This window comes from Rhipicephalus microplus, chromosome 6 (assembly GCF_043290135.1).
Source record: "Rhipicephalus microplus isolate Deutch F79 chromosome 6, USDA_Rmic, whole genome shotgun sequence".
In the NCBI taxonomy this organism is placed as follows: domain Eukaryota; kingdom Metazoa; phylum Arthropoda; class Arachnida; order Ixodida; family Ixodidae; genus Rhipicephalus; species Rhipicephalus microplus.
In genome coordinates this window covers 89,467,176-89,481,264 of record NC_134705.1, presented here as the reverse complement: position 1 = coordinate 89,481,264, position 14,089 = coordinate 89,467,176, and the positions used below count along the sequence as shown (strand labels likewise).

The following is a 14,089-nucleotide window of genomic DNA, read 5'->3' as shown; positions in this document are numbered from 1 at the left end:
CCAACCTGGAAACATCGTTTTTCATCTCTGAGGAGAGGCAACTCAAGGTTTCCGAGTTCTTCGGATTTGACAGCTCTGGAACTTTGACAGTGCTGACACTACGTGGGCCTCGCAATCTTCGTGACGTCATCGAACTGTGTAAAAGAACGAAGCGCATCAGATACCATCGCATTTGTTCAGCGGTGGTGGTGGCGGGCGGACGCTCGGGAGACTGATTTCTTCTATCTTGCAGGTTAGTTACAAAGCCTTAACATTTCTTCTCTGTTGTGCCGCCTACCACCACCACAAAATCGCTTTTTCGTTTTGTCGTCGTTTTGCTTTGCTTGTGGGAGCTGCGTGATTTGAAGTGTTGTACATTTCGGGTGTGTACTGAGAATGGCAGCTTCTGCCTTGTGTTTAGTGTGCAAAGAGGCACTTCCCGATCCCGGTAGTTGCCCAATGTGCTCCGAATGTAGCTACGGTTATCACATTGGACCATGCTCAGGAGTAACAAAGTCTGCTTTTAAGACAGGCGACGAGGCAGTAAAAAAAGCATGGAAATGTCAAGCATGTGTTATTCTGGCTGCACGTGCGAACGCCGGCAGCGGGAAGTTGCAGCTGCAGCAGACATCTGACACTGGAAAAATACTGGCTGAAATAAATCGCAAGTTGTCGGAGATACCCACCATTAAAAGCAGAATAGATCAACTAATGCAACTGAAGGACACAGTCCAAAATATGGAACAATCTGTTAAACACTTGTCAGAGCAGTATGACGATGTACTCATCGAGATGAGGAAGCAATCATGTGAAATAGCTACTCTAAAGAAAAGAGTTGAAAAGGCTGAAGCAGCCAATGACCCTCTGGAAATTCAGAAGCTGCGACAGCATCTCAACTACTTAGAGCAATATAGCCGCCGTCAAAATTTGGAAATTCATGGTATCCCCCATAGCCAAGGCGAACAGTTGCTCGGTAAACTGAATAACCTGGCGAAACAGTTAAACCTTGCCGAGCTCACGCCAGCTAATATTGACGGCTTGCACAGGCTTCCGCCCAAGCCAGGTAAAGAACCAGCGGTGCTCGTTCGCTTTGTATCGTGCGCTACACGGAATGAATGGATGGCAAAGAAAGGCTATTTGAAGTCTTCAAAATCGGATGTCTATTTCTTGGATAATCTGACGGCAGAAAACAGGAAGCTTTTGTGGCTAATGAGGGCTAGGGCGCAAGAAAAGCACTATCAGTTTGTTTGGCAGAAAGAAGGAAAGATGTTTGTGCGTAAGGCACAGGGCGAGCGAGCGATCCGCATTGAATGTCAAACCGACTTAGATAAGATACAATAAGCTACTGATCAGTTTGTGACGTGTCTTTCTGTGTTCGCGTACTTTTTTTCTTTTTTTCTATGATGAAAGAATCATCTAGCATAAGCTATTATAACAGCTCTATTTTCAATTCTACCTTGCGGAGTCATTCTTTAAAGCCGAGTGATCATTTGTCTATTTTTCATGTAAATAGCAGAAGCTTGAGTGGTAAGGTCATGGAATTAGAAACAGCTCTGGAGGCACTAGACCATAAATTTGACATTCTGGCATTTACAGAGACGTGGTTTTCGTCGGTTTCTGATGTCAATTTTCTTGATGGATACAAGTGTGAAAGTGTCTACAGGAAAGGTCGTCGAGGAGGCGGTTGTTCACTTTATATCAGAAATAACCTGAACTACTTTGTTCTCGCTGAATTTTCAGCTGTTAACGATGATTATGAGTCAATTGCTGTCAAATGTTGTAGTACCGTGATTGCGGCTATCTATCGCCCCCCTTCTGGTGATTTTCATGAATTTAGTTTGTCTGTTAGCAAGATTCTTGAGTACGCTACCATGACAGGTCTGTCGGTTGTTCTGATTGGTGATTTTAATATAAATTTATTATTATCCAATTCTCAAACACAACGTTTTAAAGATGTCATAGAGTCATTTCATTGTTCTAACACTATAAACCGGGCCACTAGAATAACACCAGATACAGAAAGCTTAATTGACTTGTGCATAACAAATCATGATAGCGCTGATGTATTTTCAGGAATTCTCACTTTCGATATTAGTGATCATCTGCCAATCTTTGTTTTCGTTCCGCGCCCCAAAAGTAAAAACTGTCATGCACGCAGTGCTCCTTTTTTTAGAAGAAATTTTAATAATGGGGCACTGAATGCATTTAGGTCATTGGTCGAAAATATTGATTGGACAGATGTATACAACGAGAAAGATCCGAATTTATCCTACAATTTATTTTTGCAGAAAGTTAAGCACTTGTATGACTCTGCTTTTCCACTACATTCAGTTAAAGGTAATCGAAAATCTAGAAAACCATGGGTTACTCGTGAGTTATACCATAGAATTAGAATGAGGGACAGATTATTTGACACTTTCATTCGTGTAAAAGACGAAACAATTCTTCGGGAATATAAAAAGCTCAGGAACAAGCTCAATTCGGATCTTCGGAAAGCTCGCACTCAATATTACCAAGATGTGTTTGCGTCGATATCAGGTGACCCCAAAAAAATATGGGCTACAATTCGTAAACTCAAAGGCAGCTCAAATATTATGATCCCTAGCACACTTATGTTTGATGATGTGGAATATACCAGTACTCCACTGGTGAACAAATTTAATGATCACTTTTTGCATGCTGGTATTGCAAATAATCCTGGTACTAACAATCTTACAAATGATCTATGTGGATATATATCATCTCACAGTACCAACTCCATATTTCTGTCTCCGTGCACTGCAGATGAAATTTGTAAATTAATCAAATCTTTGAAAACAGATAGCGCAGCCGGATATGATGAAATCAAAGCGAGACCAATTATTCATGTTGCTGATATACTATGTGCCCCGCTTTGTCATATATGTAATAGCGCGCTATCTACCGGGATCTTTCCTGCTAGTATGAAAATAGCCAAAGTTGTAGTCTTGCATAAAGGTGGATCCTTGAATGATCTGAATAACTACAGGCCCATATCTGTGCTACCTCTTTTTTCTAAAGTATTAGAATTAGTTGTAAAGTTTAGGTTAACCCAATTCTTGGATGAAAAGCGGGCACTTGTTGACAATCAATTCGGCTTTCGCAAGAATAAATCAACCAAGGAGGCACTGCTGAGTGTTAAAGAAGAAATAATTGAAAATTTTGAAAACAGGTTATTTACTGTTGGAGTTTTTCTTGACTTCAGGAAAGCTTTCGACTCTATAAAGCATCACATTTTGTTTCAAAAACTTCCCGAATATGGAATTAGAGGCGTTACCTTAGAACTGATAAAGAGTTATTTTTCAGATAGATTTCAATTTGTAAGTCTTAATAACATAAGCTCAGAGATGAAGCAAATAATGTGCGGCGTACCTCAGGGGTCCATCTTGGGTCCTCTATTTTTTATAATTTATATCAACGACATTGTGAATATACCACTTACGCCTAAAATGGTTCTCTACGCCGATGATACCAGTTTATTTTTCTCTGGTCATAATTTAGCTGACTTGGCAATAGTAACAAACAATTGGTTGCACCAGCTGCTGATTTGGTTGTCCCTCAACCAGCTCCAGTTAAATGTTACTAAAACGAAATTCATTGTTTTTAAACCTAAGAATAAACCCGATGTCACTGACATTTCTCTTCGTTTTGATGCTTCCGCTATTGAACGGGTATCTGTATTTAAGTTTCTGGGAGTATTGTTCGAAGAACATTTGAGCTGGACTCATCACGTAAACAAATTACATACTAGCATTTCCAGGTCCAATCGAGTGTTTTACAATATCCGGCATCTGGTTCCGACTTGGCTAAAACGTCAGCTGTACTATACACTCATACATTCTCAACTATACTACTGCCTCTTAGTCTGGGGTACTACAAGCAAAACAAACTTAATCAGGCTGACACTCCTCCAAAAACAAGCTGTTCGACACATAGAAAACCTTGCTTATCTTGACCATACAGCACCGTTTTTTTTAAAAAATGAGATATTAAAAGTGGATCAGCTATACTCCCTCAAACTTGCTACATACATACACAGAAAAATGCGTCAAAATGAATCTATGTTTACACACATGTACTTGACTAACCGCAATCCATATATTTTGCGTCACAGCCACCTCGAAGTTCCGTTTTGCAGAACAAAATACGGTACTAAACAGCTAAAATACATGATCCCTAGTTTCCTAAACCAGCATCCACAATTACTTAGCAATGTGTATGAAGTTTCATCTAAATCCCTGTTTAAGCGTGTTGTTAAATTATATTTGCTGTCTTGCGTGCCCTTCATAGTATGAGTAGACCTCTAACAACATGTGGCTTAAGACCTGTTACATTAAAGAACTCAATTCTACTATTCCTATATGTATGTCGTCGTCCCTTGCAAGTAGCGCTATGTCATGTTTCTTTTTTCCGTGCTGAGCTTCCGCTTTCTAATGTATAATTTCTTACTGATAGCCACAACCCTGTTGGACAGTGCTTGGGTGGTAGGGCCATTGTCAGGCAGTTAATTCTGCCTTTAGCCATACCATCCCTCGACATGTATTATGTTGAAAATAAATTCAATTCAAAAAAAAAAAAAATCTTCGTTTCTTCGCTAGCCTTGTGCCACTAGTGCAAGCTGCTCACAAATATTTTCACGTTTCCAATATAATTTTACCGCACAAATTTCAACTACGATTTTTCTTCCCAATGTACTGCTGATACTGCGTACGTACGAAGGTGTTCTAAAGTTCCCAGGCCGCGATACCATTGCATTACAAGGGATAGCGGCCTGGAAACTTCTGAAGATCTTTGTACGTGGTCTTGACGTATATCTTTGTAAGTCAGAGTTTTATGGGTCAGAGATGTACCACTGGTTTTGTATTGTGCATCGATTAGCTAATCATTCAAAGGGGTTTGTTGGTACACTTATGACGTGCACATATCTTTTTCGTAATTTGACAGCGAAGCATCCACTTACTAATATTTTCAGACCACGCTGATGCCATGCCGTCCGGCGGTCCAAGCTACGACAGCTACTGCTGTGTATCGTGGTGCTTCAACAATGGCAGTACCCACAAGAAGCCTGGGACGAGTTTCTTCCGCATACCACGGGACGGCAGGTGTGTTAAAGCTTTTGTATGGTTTGCATGTCTTTAGGCTTACTGTTCGTACTTGCTCAGTGAGGGTAACAATAAAAAATCACTATTCAAGCACTTCCCCTTTCAGCTGATAGTTCATTGCCAATGCAGGATGAAAGCATGGATGCAGTATGCTGGACGCGATGATCTCCTGAGTAAGCCGGCCAGCCTATTGTACGCAACGTACAGGGTTTGTAGCGACCATTTTACTGCTCAAAGTTTCATGGACCCTGGGCACACAAGGCTTACAAGAATGGCTGTTTCCAGTGTGCAACCAGCTGCACCATGTAAGTGATTGACTGAAACTCAAATATGTGCAATAGCAGCCACTTGTATTGAACCAGTGGCGACAGTTAACCGCGAAGATCATTGTAGCCGATGGAGAAACCTCACTATAGAAGTAACACTTGGAAAGTCTTAAATTTTGTGAATTGTGGGCTATCACCTTCCTAACAGCAGCTTTACATTTCTGTCGTTTTTTGATGCTCTTGACCTGCGCAACTTGTTTTCAAAGACTTTAAAGGGCTATTTCACGTTATCTTCAAGCCTGAGTGCACATGTACATATACCTTTCTACGGTGAAAGCTGGCACTGTTGATAATTCCAAAAATCACAAATTACTTGTTTCCTAGTTGGTGCCTTCTCTTTTCTTCCACGTTCGACCAATTTATGTGTTTGAAAGAGCTGTTTAAGTTTCCCCATGCTACAAGCTTTGTGACTTGTACCAACTGCACATATATGCACGTTCTCCGAGCGTCGCTTCAAATAGTGACTGTGACATGACTGCAGAAGCTGCACTGCAAGGTGCGGATGAGCTTCAGTTTGTGTTATTTGAAGCCTCTTACTGACACATTGTCGTAATTTCATTTCTTCAGGACCTGCGGTAGAGGCTTCAAAAAGCGGCTCCCACACATTAAGGTGCCCCGATGAGCAGGGTGCGTTCAGTGTCGCGATTTCTTTTTTTACCCAAATTGACTGTTTCACCAGCTCCCTTGTAGCTCGTGAAAGAATTTCTGCTGACTTCGTCTTGCTGGAGAAAACCTTAGCCAGTCGTTCAGCTGTCACAAAAGGAACTTGTGTGACCGGTAAGTTCTATTTTCACTTCAACACCAGAGTGGATTAATATAGAGACTTCCGCAGGCCGCTCGCAAGATTGTTCCGACAGCACTGTCCGAGGCACTGAACAAGCTTCACAAGACCCTCCAGAAGATGTCTCCGCCAACAGCTCCACGTCTGAGTGCCCTAGAGAAAATGGTGACTATGCTTTTATTGCAGCTGTTTTTAATGTGCTATTTTATGTTTAGGACATTCTGAGGAAACTATCCTCAAAAGGGCACTACGTGTGCACTTACAAATTGTAAGGGTGGGCTCTCAGTGATTTTCATTTTTTTTGTGCATTGTCAACATTGTGAATGGTTTGTTTTTAGGTAGTGGAATTGAAAACTTTGCACCACAGAAAGTTGTGCACCTTGGGTCTGAAAGAGCGAGGAAAGTGGTCGTATGGAATTAGTTGTTCTTCGCTTTTACATCCATGTTTTGTTTATTGCAGTGCGTTCCTGTGTGCCAGCGACAATGTCTCCATCAATGAAGTACAAGCAAACCATTAAACGTCTGCAAGCCAAAGTAGCAGCACAGCGGACCCACCAGTATTTCACAATGCTCAAAGCATACCACGTCCCCAGCAAACTTTTTGGGAATCTCACTGTGCCATCAGAAGCAGCTTTTGCATACGTACAACAACTTGAATCTCACTTTCTTGCCATGATTGAGGCCACTGCACATCACCTGAAAGTGTGCGATGTTTTGTATCACCATTTGTCAAGTGTTGGCGATTTTCATTTCTGCTCTGCTGGGTGTCGCGCGAAGTTTCTGAAAATGTTTTGCCGGGTTCGTTTATGTTGGCATGTGCGTTTTGTGAACCGAAACGTAGATAGGGTTAGGTTCGAGTCTTCAATCTCAGGCATACAGCTTGACAAGTTCAAAGGTTAGCAATTAGCGGCGGGTTTACACTAAAGTATTCGAGTTGAGCCGAATCCTGCAATAGCTTTGTTATGTTATTACTTCGTTACAGCAGACTTCATTATGGTCTTATATGCTTATATTCAGTTCAACTGGATGCATACATCGTTGCATACATCGTTGCAAGGATGCATTCCTTCGTTGCATACATTGTTTAGGTTACCCGCTATGAGGAGTAGGGACACTGTGTATTCGCTCGAAGTGATTTGCATAACCTTAAAAAGAATGTTGGGTATCCTGTCTGTATTTTTGTAGCAAATGCGGGCGAACTGTACACTTTACTATGGGTCGCTTGGTCACTGTGTATGCTTTATCTCTCCAGCTCAAGTAATATATCGATAACAAAACCGCTTGTTGAAATGTCTTCGAGCGGGTAAGGAACACAGTATGAAGTGGGCATGGTTCACGTTATCACGCTTTTCGTATTTTAGCTTCTCATCAACCACCTCATCTCGCCCATCAAAATTTTCAAAAGAATACCCAAACTTGTAGCGTTTGATGGGGCTGCGGAAGCTGCCATTTTATTTTTATATAGCTTGTGAGTGATAACGTACGATGTAGAGCCTTTGTGAAAAATAATGAGCCAAAGTGGTTTCCTTCTGCTATTTATTAGCCCTGTAATACCGCTCTCGTAGCACCAATTAAGGTCCACAATTCTGGATAAGTGATGACTACAATCTATTTTAGCTCGCAAGCGTCACAGCAACACCCAGACGCAAATCGCTTAGGATCTTAAGTTTTTGATGAAGGCGACGCATAAGAAGAGCCATAAGCCCTGCCAGTGTTGTAGCATAAAGTTTGTCTTTCACGTAGTGAGCAAGCTGCAAATCCCTACCTTTCTGAGGACAAGCAGGCATCAAGTCTGCTTTTTTTTAATTTTAGGCTAGCTGTTCTTAAGCACAGCCAGCACACTGCACCTTTGCCTTTCTGCTATATTTTGTCGTGTGGTTTCTGTGTGCTCTTTTTTTCTATGCATTATTTCGGTTAACCCCAGGCGTGATTCGCGACTTCATTGCTGTGTATATGTCACTTCTTCCTTCTTCATCAGCATTGTGCGCTGTGTTTTTGCCATAGATCCTTACTTACGCACTGGCCCGGTGTGTCATACTTCACCAGCTTCTCGGCTTCTGCCAACTCTAGCGATGTGTGCGTTGTCTGTGTTCTCTCTGTATTTGTTACAATTTATTTGTAAGGCGAGATGCATTTGTTGTCTACCTTTGTCATATTGTGCTTTTTATATTCTCAGACTCTACCTTGCCTTTGAATAAAACATTGCGGATACTCTGTCTCTTTGGCTGATATATACATTGATCACTTGTTCCAAAAGAAAAACATAAGCGCGATTAATAAAACCGTAGTGAATTATCATTACCTGCATCTCTTTTTATTATAACTTAATCGAAATAAAAATTACGTCACGACCAATTCGCACGAACCACTGACCAAAACAAAACAGGGAATCGCTAAATCAAAACGATCTACAAAAACTATCCATTTGGGCGATGAAAAGTGGTCTGAAATCATGAACTTTCGTCATAGCCAAACATCGGTTACGCAAAGTAATTCAAAATTTGCGCCAGTGAAACCGAAACAGGAAGCGCACGCCACTTGCTCTCACCAACCACCAGGTGTGCTAGGGTCGATTGGGCCACTGGGGTCTACGGGAGTGTCCACTCTTAACCTTTTTTTTATTTCTCTATGCTATGACTACGAGGGACGAACAGGTGCCGCTATAAGGAGCTTCACCCCTAAAGAAAAGTTGGCAGATCCCACGTACAGTGGGAATCGAGGATATGCGAGCATGAATGAGAAATGTTGATATGTCATTTTAAAATCAGCACATTACAAGGTGGAGGTAATATGATGCCGTACATGACTTCCGTGTTATGATTATTATGTTTGGGTTTGTCGTTTGCCTTTTGTCATTATTCGCGTCATGTGATATTGAATTTAGTATACGTGGAGCTAGCGAAACAGCAGCGAGCATGCTATGAGCGTGGTATTTTGTCATCTTCTTACACGACACGCGTGTCAGGATTATTATGTTTGCACCAGTCATATATTTCGTCATCAATTGACGTCACGTAACACAAAATTTGGTATATGTGGAGCAAGCAAAACGGCCGCGAGCGCATCATGAAGGGCCCAGTATACTCTAATGTAGCGTTGACGCGCGCGCACGCTGGGCACTGTGACGCTACGTTAGCAAAACGTGAGCACTCCATCGTCTGACGCCAGGCGCGACCAGCGTCCGTCAGCGCGGCCCGATGGCAACCAGTGCGAAATGCGACATGGTGCATTTCATGCCGATGCCATAGAGTAACATTACTCGATGCCGAGGCGTTACCTAGACAACACTGCGTCTCCCTCTTTTCGTGACAGATGGACGCTGGACGCACAGAAACGCACATGTGTGAAAGCAACCCAGCGCGGCACGCACCTGCGAGTATATGGCAGGACCGGCGCCTGGCGTGGCAACGCCAGCGTGACGTGACGAAATGAACGCCGGCGAGCACGCGCACCGCGTCATGTCGAAATGTATTGGCGCCTTGACGGTGGCATGTAGTCATGATCACATATGACACGCATCTCATGATTATTATGTTTGCACCATCCACACACCTTCGTCATCCACTGACGCCACGTAATAGCAAATTTGGCATATGGGAAGCTAGCGAAACGGCCGTGAGCGCATCATGAGTGTGGCATGTAGTCATGTTGTTACATTACACGCAAGTCGTGATTATCAAGTTTGGATGTGTCATTTACCTATGTCTTCCATTCGCGTCGCGTAATACCGACTTTGGGACATGTGAAGCTGACGAATCTGCCACGAGCGCATCTTAAGCGTAGCATGTAGTCATGTTGTTACAAGAAGCGCATCTCATGTTTAGCATGTTTGTACAATGTATCATACCTTCGACATCAATTCACGTCCCGTAATACAAAAGTGGGTATAAATAAAGCTAGCGAAACGGCTGCCAGCCCATCATGAGCGTGGCTTGTAGTCATGTTCTTACATGACACGCATTTCATGATTATCATGTTTGCACTAGTCACATACCTTCGTCATTCATTCACGTACTGTATTACCAAATTTGGTATACGTGACGCTAGCGAAACGGCCGCGATTGCATCATGAGCTTGACATGTAGTCATGTTGTTACATGAGAAGCATGTCATGATTTTCATGTGAGGGTCTGTCGCTTGTGTTCTCCATGTAATCATGTCATACCATACCAGTTTTGCAACATGTCATGTGAACAAAACCACCGCAAGAGATGCAGGACCATGAAATGTAAATTATGATATTCATGACATACATGTAATGATTTTCATGTTATGACTAGTCAATTATGTTTTTTCATACAGTCATGTTATGCCATACCAAGTTTAGTATCGATACCATTATCGAAATGGCCAGGAGAGCTAAAGTCGTAGGCGGCTAGATAGATAGATAGATAAATAGATAGATAGATAGATAGATAGATAGATAGATATATAGATAGATAGATAGATAGATACGCCCAAAGTCACTGAAGTTCTCTAAGAAATGTTTCACATTTAAAAATTGCAACACGGTGACGCATAACGTCGATTCCTAGGTACGTGGCACCTGCCGAATTTTTTCGCGCTTTCACCTCCCGGAGAGGACTATTTCCCAATTTCGGCGTTGCCGCCTCACCCCTTGGGCCGCCCGACTTCAGTGTGAACGAGCCTTCAAAGCACTCTACCATGGGAGAGCATGAAGCCGTCCACAGGGCCTCCCACTTGATGAGGCCGTGGCGACAAAATTGTGTTTAGAAAAAATGTTTAACGATTTCGAGTACTTCGTACTCAACTATGGGAGAGCACTGAGCCGTCCAGCTCCTTGAATATTACAGTATAACTACACGCCAATTTCACGGGCAAGGTCCTCCTATGGAATCCAAGACCACGCTATAATCTTTAGTTCACGATTCTCTTCTCTGCACAAGTATGCGCCGCAAACATGAAACAGTAACTTCATGTCAACTGCGAAGAACACGTGTTCTATATAGCGACATTTTTTTAATAAACATGGGCTTGATCTGTTTGTAGCCATGACCGCCGGTATATAAAATACTATTTTCGTCCAACAAAAATTTCGCAGATTTCACGTAGCTGAAAATCCACGTTATGCGAAGCATGCGGAACAATGGTGACTGTTTGCAATTTTTTTATTGAGCGACACGACTGTCACAGGTCCCGTTAATTAGGGAGGTGATCGCCGGGCTAATTCCAAGGGCTGAAGTATCGGCCCCCCGAACCGCACCACGAAAGCGTGGGCAATGTAGCAGTGGTCCTATTTGGCGCGCCAGCAGACGCCGGTTGCTGCCCAAAGAACAAGTCAGAGACGAGAGTTGATAAAACAAAATTATATTCTCAATAATGGCAGATCAAAACGAAACACAAATATGCACACTCGACAAAAGATGAATACGATATGTCACCAATCAAACAACGTACTACACAGTACAATCAGCCACACTCGAAACAATGGACACAAACAACAATACGCACTACAATGCAATCGCAAGCACCGAACAACCAAGACACTTAAAGACTAAAGAGTTCGAAAACTTATTCAGTCCAAAGTCCTTGGAAGAAAAGTCTGAATGATACTCTTCCGAGAATCACTCACTCAAAGTCCAGCGCTGTTGTCGTTCCGCTGCCCCCGAAGTTTCTCTTCCAGGAAACCTCGCGTCTTCAATTGGCCGCTCTCCAAGCACCAAACTTCTTCGCCGGTAACACGTCGGCTTGCCACGCGTTGTGATTGCATGACGCGTCTTCGCTCTCTGGTGGTAGTCTCACACTCTTCTGCTTGTAGCACGATTCTTCACCCCTCAGGTGGAAATCCTCTTCATTACCTCCTTTGTCACTGAGGACAAAAGGCTTCGCCCACATGGCGGAAAGACCCTACGCACACTAGCGCAACATTCCTTCTTCTCCTGCTTTGTCACTAAGGACAAAACCTTCACCGACAGACACGGCGGAATGACCCTACGCACACTGGCGCTAACTTTCTTCTTCTCCTGATCTCCCATCTCCGCTGCTCGGTTAAATACCCTTCGCGCTAGATTCCAGAAAATTCTCATCGTTTCCGTCGGCGCGATGCGCAGCGAATGCTGGGGAAAGCGCGAGACGTTTCAAAGGCCTTCAGTGACACATGACGCAACTCGGTGTCACCACGCCCCTTTCCCTCGAGAACCTTCCAGGGCTTGCTCGGCCGCCGATGTGAGGAGGTTTGTCGGCGAACTACGCTTCCGAGGGGAGAAGGGACGGCGCGCCCAGGGAGTCTTTGGATGCTTGTTTTCTTCTTTATCGTTGACCTTGAGGCGTCTCTCTAGCGCTTGGTCACGAGAATTCGGCGGCGCGCCCTTTTTTTTGAGCGCTCGTTTGTGACAACGTCATGAAAAGACGCTAAATAATGTACAAATGTCGCATACGCAGACATATGTTGAAGAGTTGCAGATGTTTATATAACTAGTTGTTTGGACTTGCGCAATGATGCCAACTGGAACATGCGAATTAGCAACACCGGAAGCTGTTATGAAGCGCTGATTCTCGCGAAGACGCTTGCCCTGGACACTGCTACAAATCAACTTCAGCGCATGTCGACCAACCACATCTGGCGTTAACCCGACGTGACAGCTGTATAAAAATAGTACATATGTATTTTTTAAAAAATTGAATAGGCAGCACTGAAACCACTATTAACGTTTCACGAAGAATAGCGTCTATTTGAAAAGTAGTTCCAAGGCCTGGCGTAGCTCTGTGGTAAAATACTTCATTGGTACCAAAAATGCTTGGGTTCGATTCCAGCTGGGACTCGTCGGGTCGATGCTACCGACGTCAGGTATTTGTTAACGCTCGCCCGTTAAAATTGCTTATGTCTGTTCTCGTCATTACTGAGGAGATACAAAATGTCAATCACCTGTGGCACATACTCGCATACCAGCGGCACATACTCGCCCGTGGGTATGTGCCACTGTCTGGCGGGAAGTGTCAGACGACGCACGTGGCGGTATTGTGACATTATTCATGTCTTGACAAGCGCGCCGTACTTGTCAAACCATATTACCCTCTCATGCTAGTTTTGGTTCACGCCAACTAAATGGGGTGACCACGAGAGCTCCCAAACGTAAGCGGCTAGATAGATAGATAGATAGATAGGCTCAAAGTTGGCGAAGCTCGCTAAGAAATGCTTCGCATTAAAAAAATACTTTGCCCTACATAAACAAAAACTTCAACGAATGCGTTGAAAGGCCAAACGCACGTACAAACTAATTAGTCATTCTTCGAAGTAGTCCTTTTTTCTTAAAAACGCCTTCAAATAAAGGAGGGTCCGAAATGATTAGCTTAATAAACTAGTGTTGAATACAGGTTATATGTTGGAGCTTGTTGATTCAGCGGTCGAGTGGTTATTTGACATAAATACTTTTGCCCTGTTTTAGCCATCGCCGTCATGTTCTGGATAAAGTGCGAATCGGTAACACCACACTATACATCGTATGTTCAACGCGTGAGTAAAAGCACGTGAGTTGGAACGAATGCTATCGAAGCAGATATGAAAGGAGCCGGCCATCTCCGTCGCACGGAGGGCGTATGCAATTACGCCAAGCCTTGTGGGCCTGCCGTTTATGGCTTTTGAAGCAGATAGGAGACGCCTCGCCCGTATTCTGACAAGATCGGACCCAAAAGTTTGCTTCAGCTTTACTTCGTGTAACATTTTGATTTCTTGCCCATGTATTGGGTGCGAGGACATACCGTGGCGCCGCCTCGGACGCATCCCTGTGGCGTGCGTGGTTGGAATACCCCGTCATCCCTCTCGCACACAGCCCGCAGCCACTTTCGCACCTCCTTTTATATTGTTATCATTTCTTGTTGTACTTCACTAAACGAAATCATAAAAATACTGCTGCAGCTTCTTC

At 43.4% G+C, this 14,089-nt stretch overlaps 1 long non-coding RNA gene across 1 annotated transcript; it reads left to right on the top strand.

The window, feature by feature from the left end:
• Window positions 1–5,566: 5,566 nt before the first annotated feature.
• LOC142764825 (uncharacterized) lies at window positions 5,567–8,504 on the top strand. Its single transcript, XR_012883912.1, has 3 exons — window positions 5,567–6,202; window positions 6,258–6,371; window positions 6,667–8,504. It is a non-coding gene; the product is annotated as an uncharacterized LOC142764825 (long non-coding RNA).
• Window positions 8,505–14,089: the final 5,585 nt, after the last annotated feature.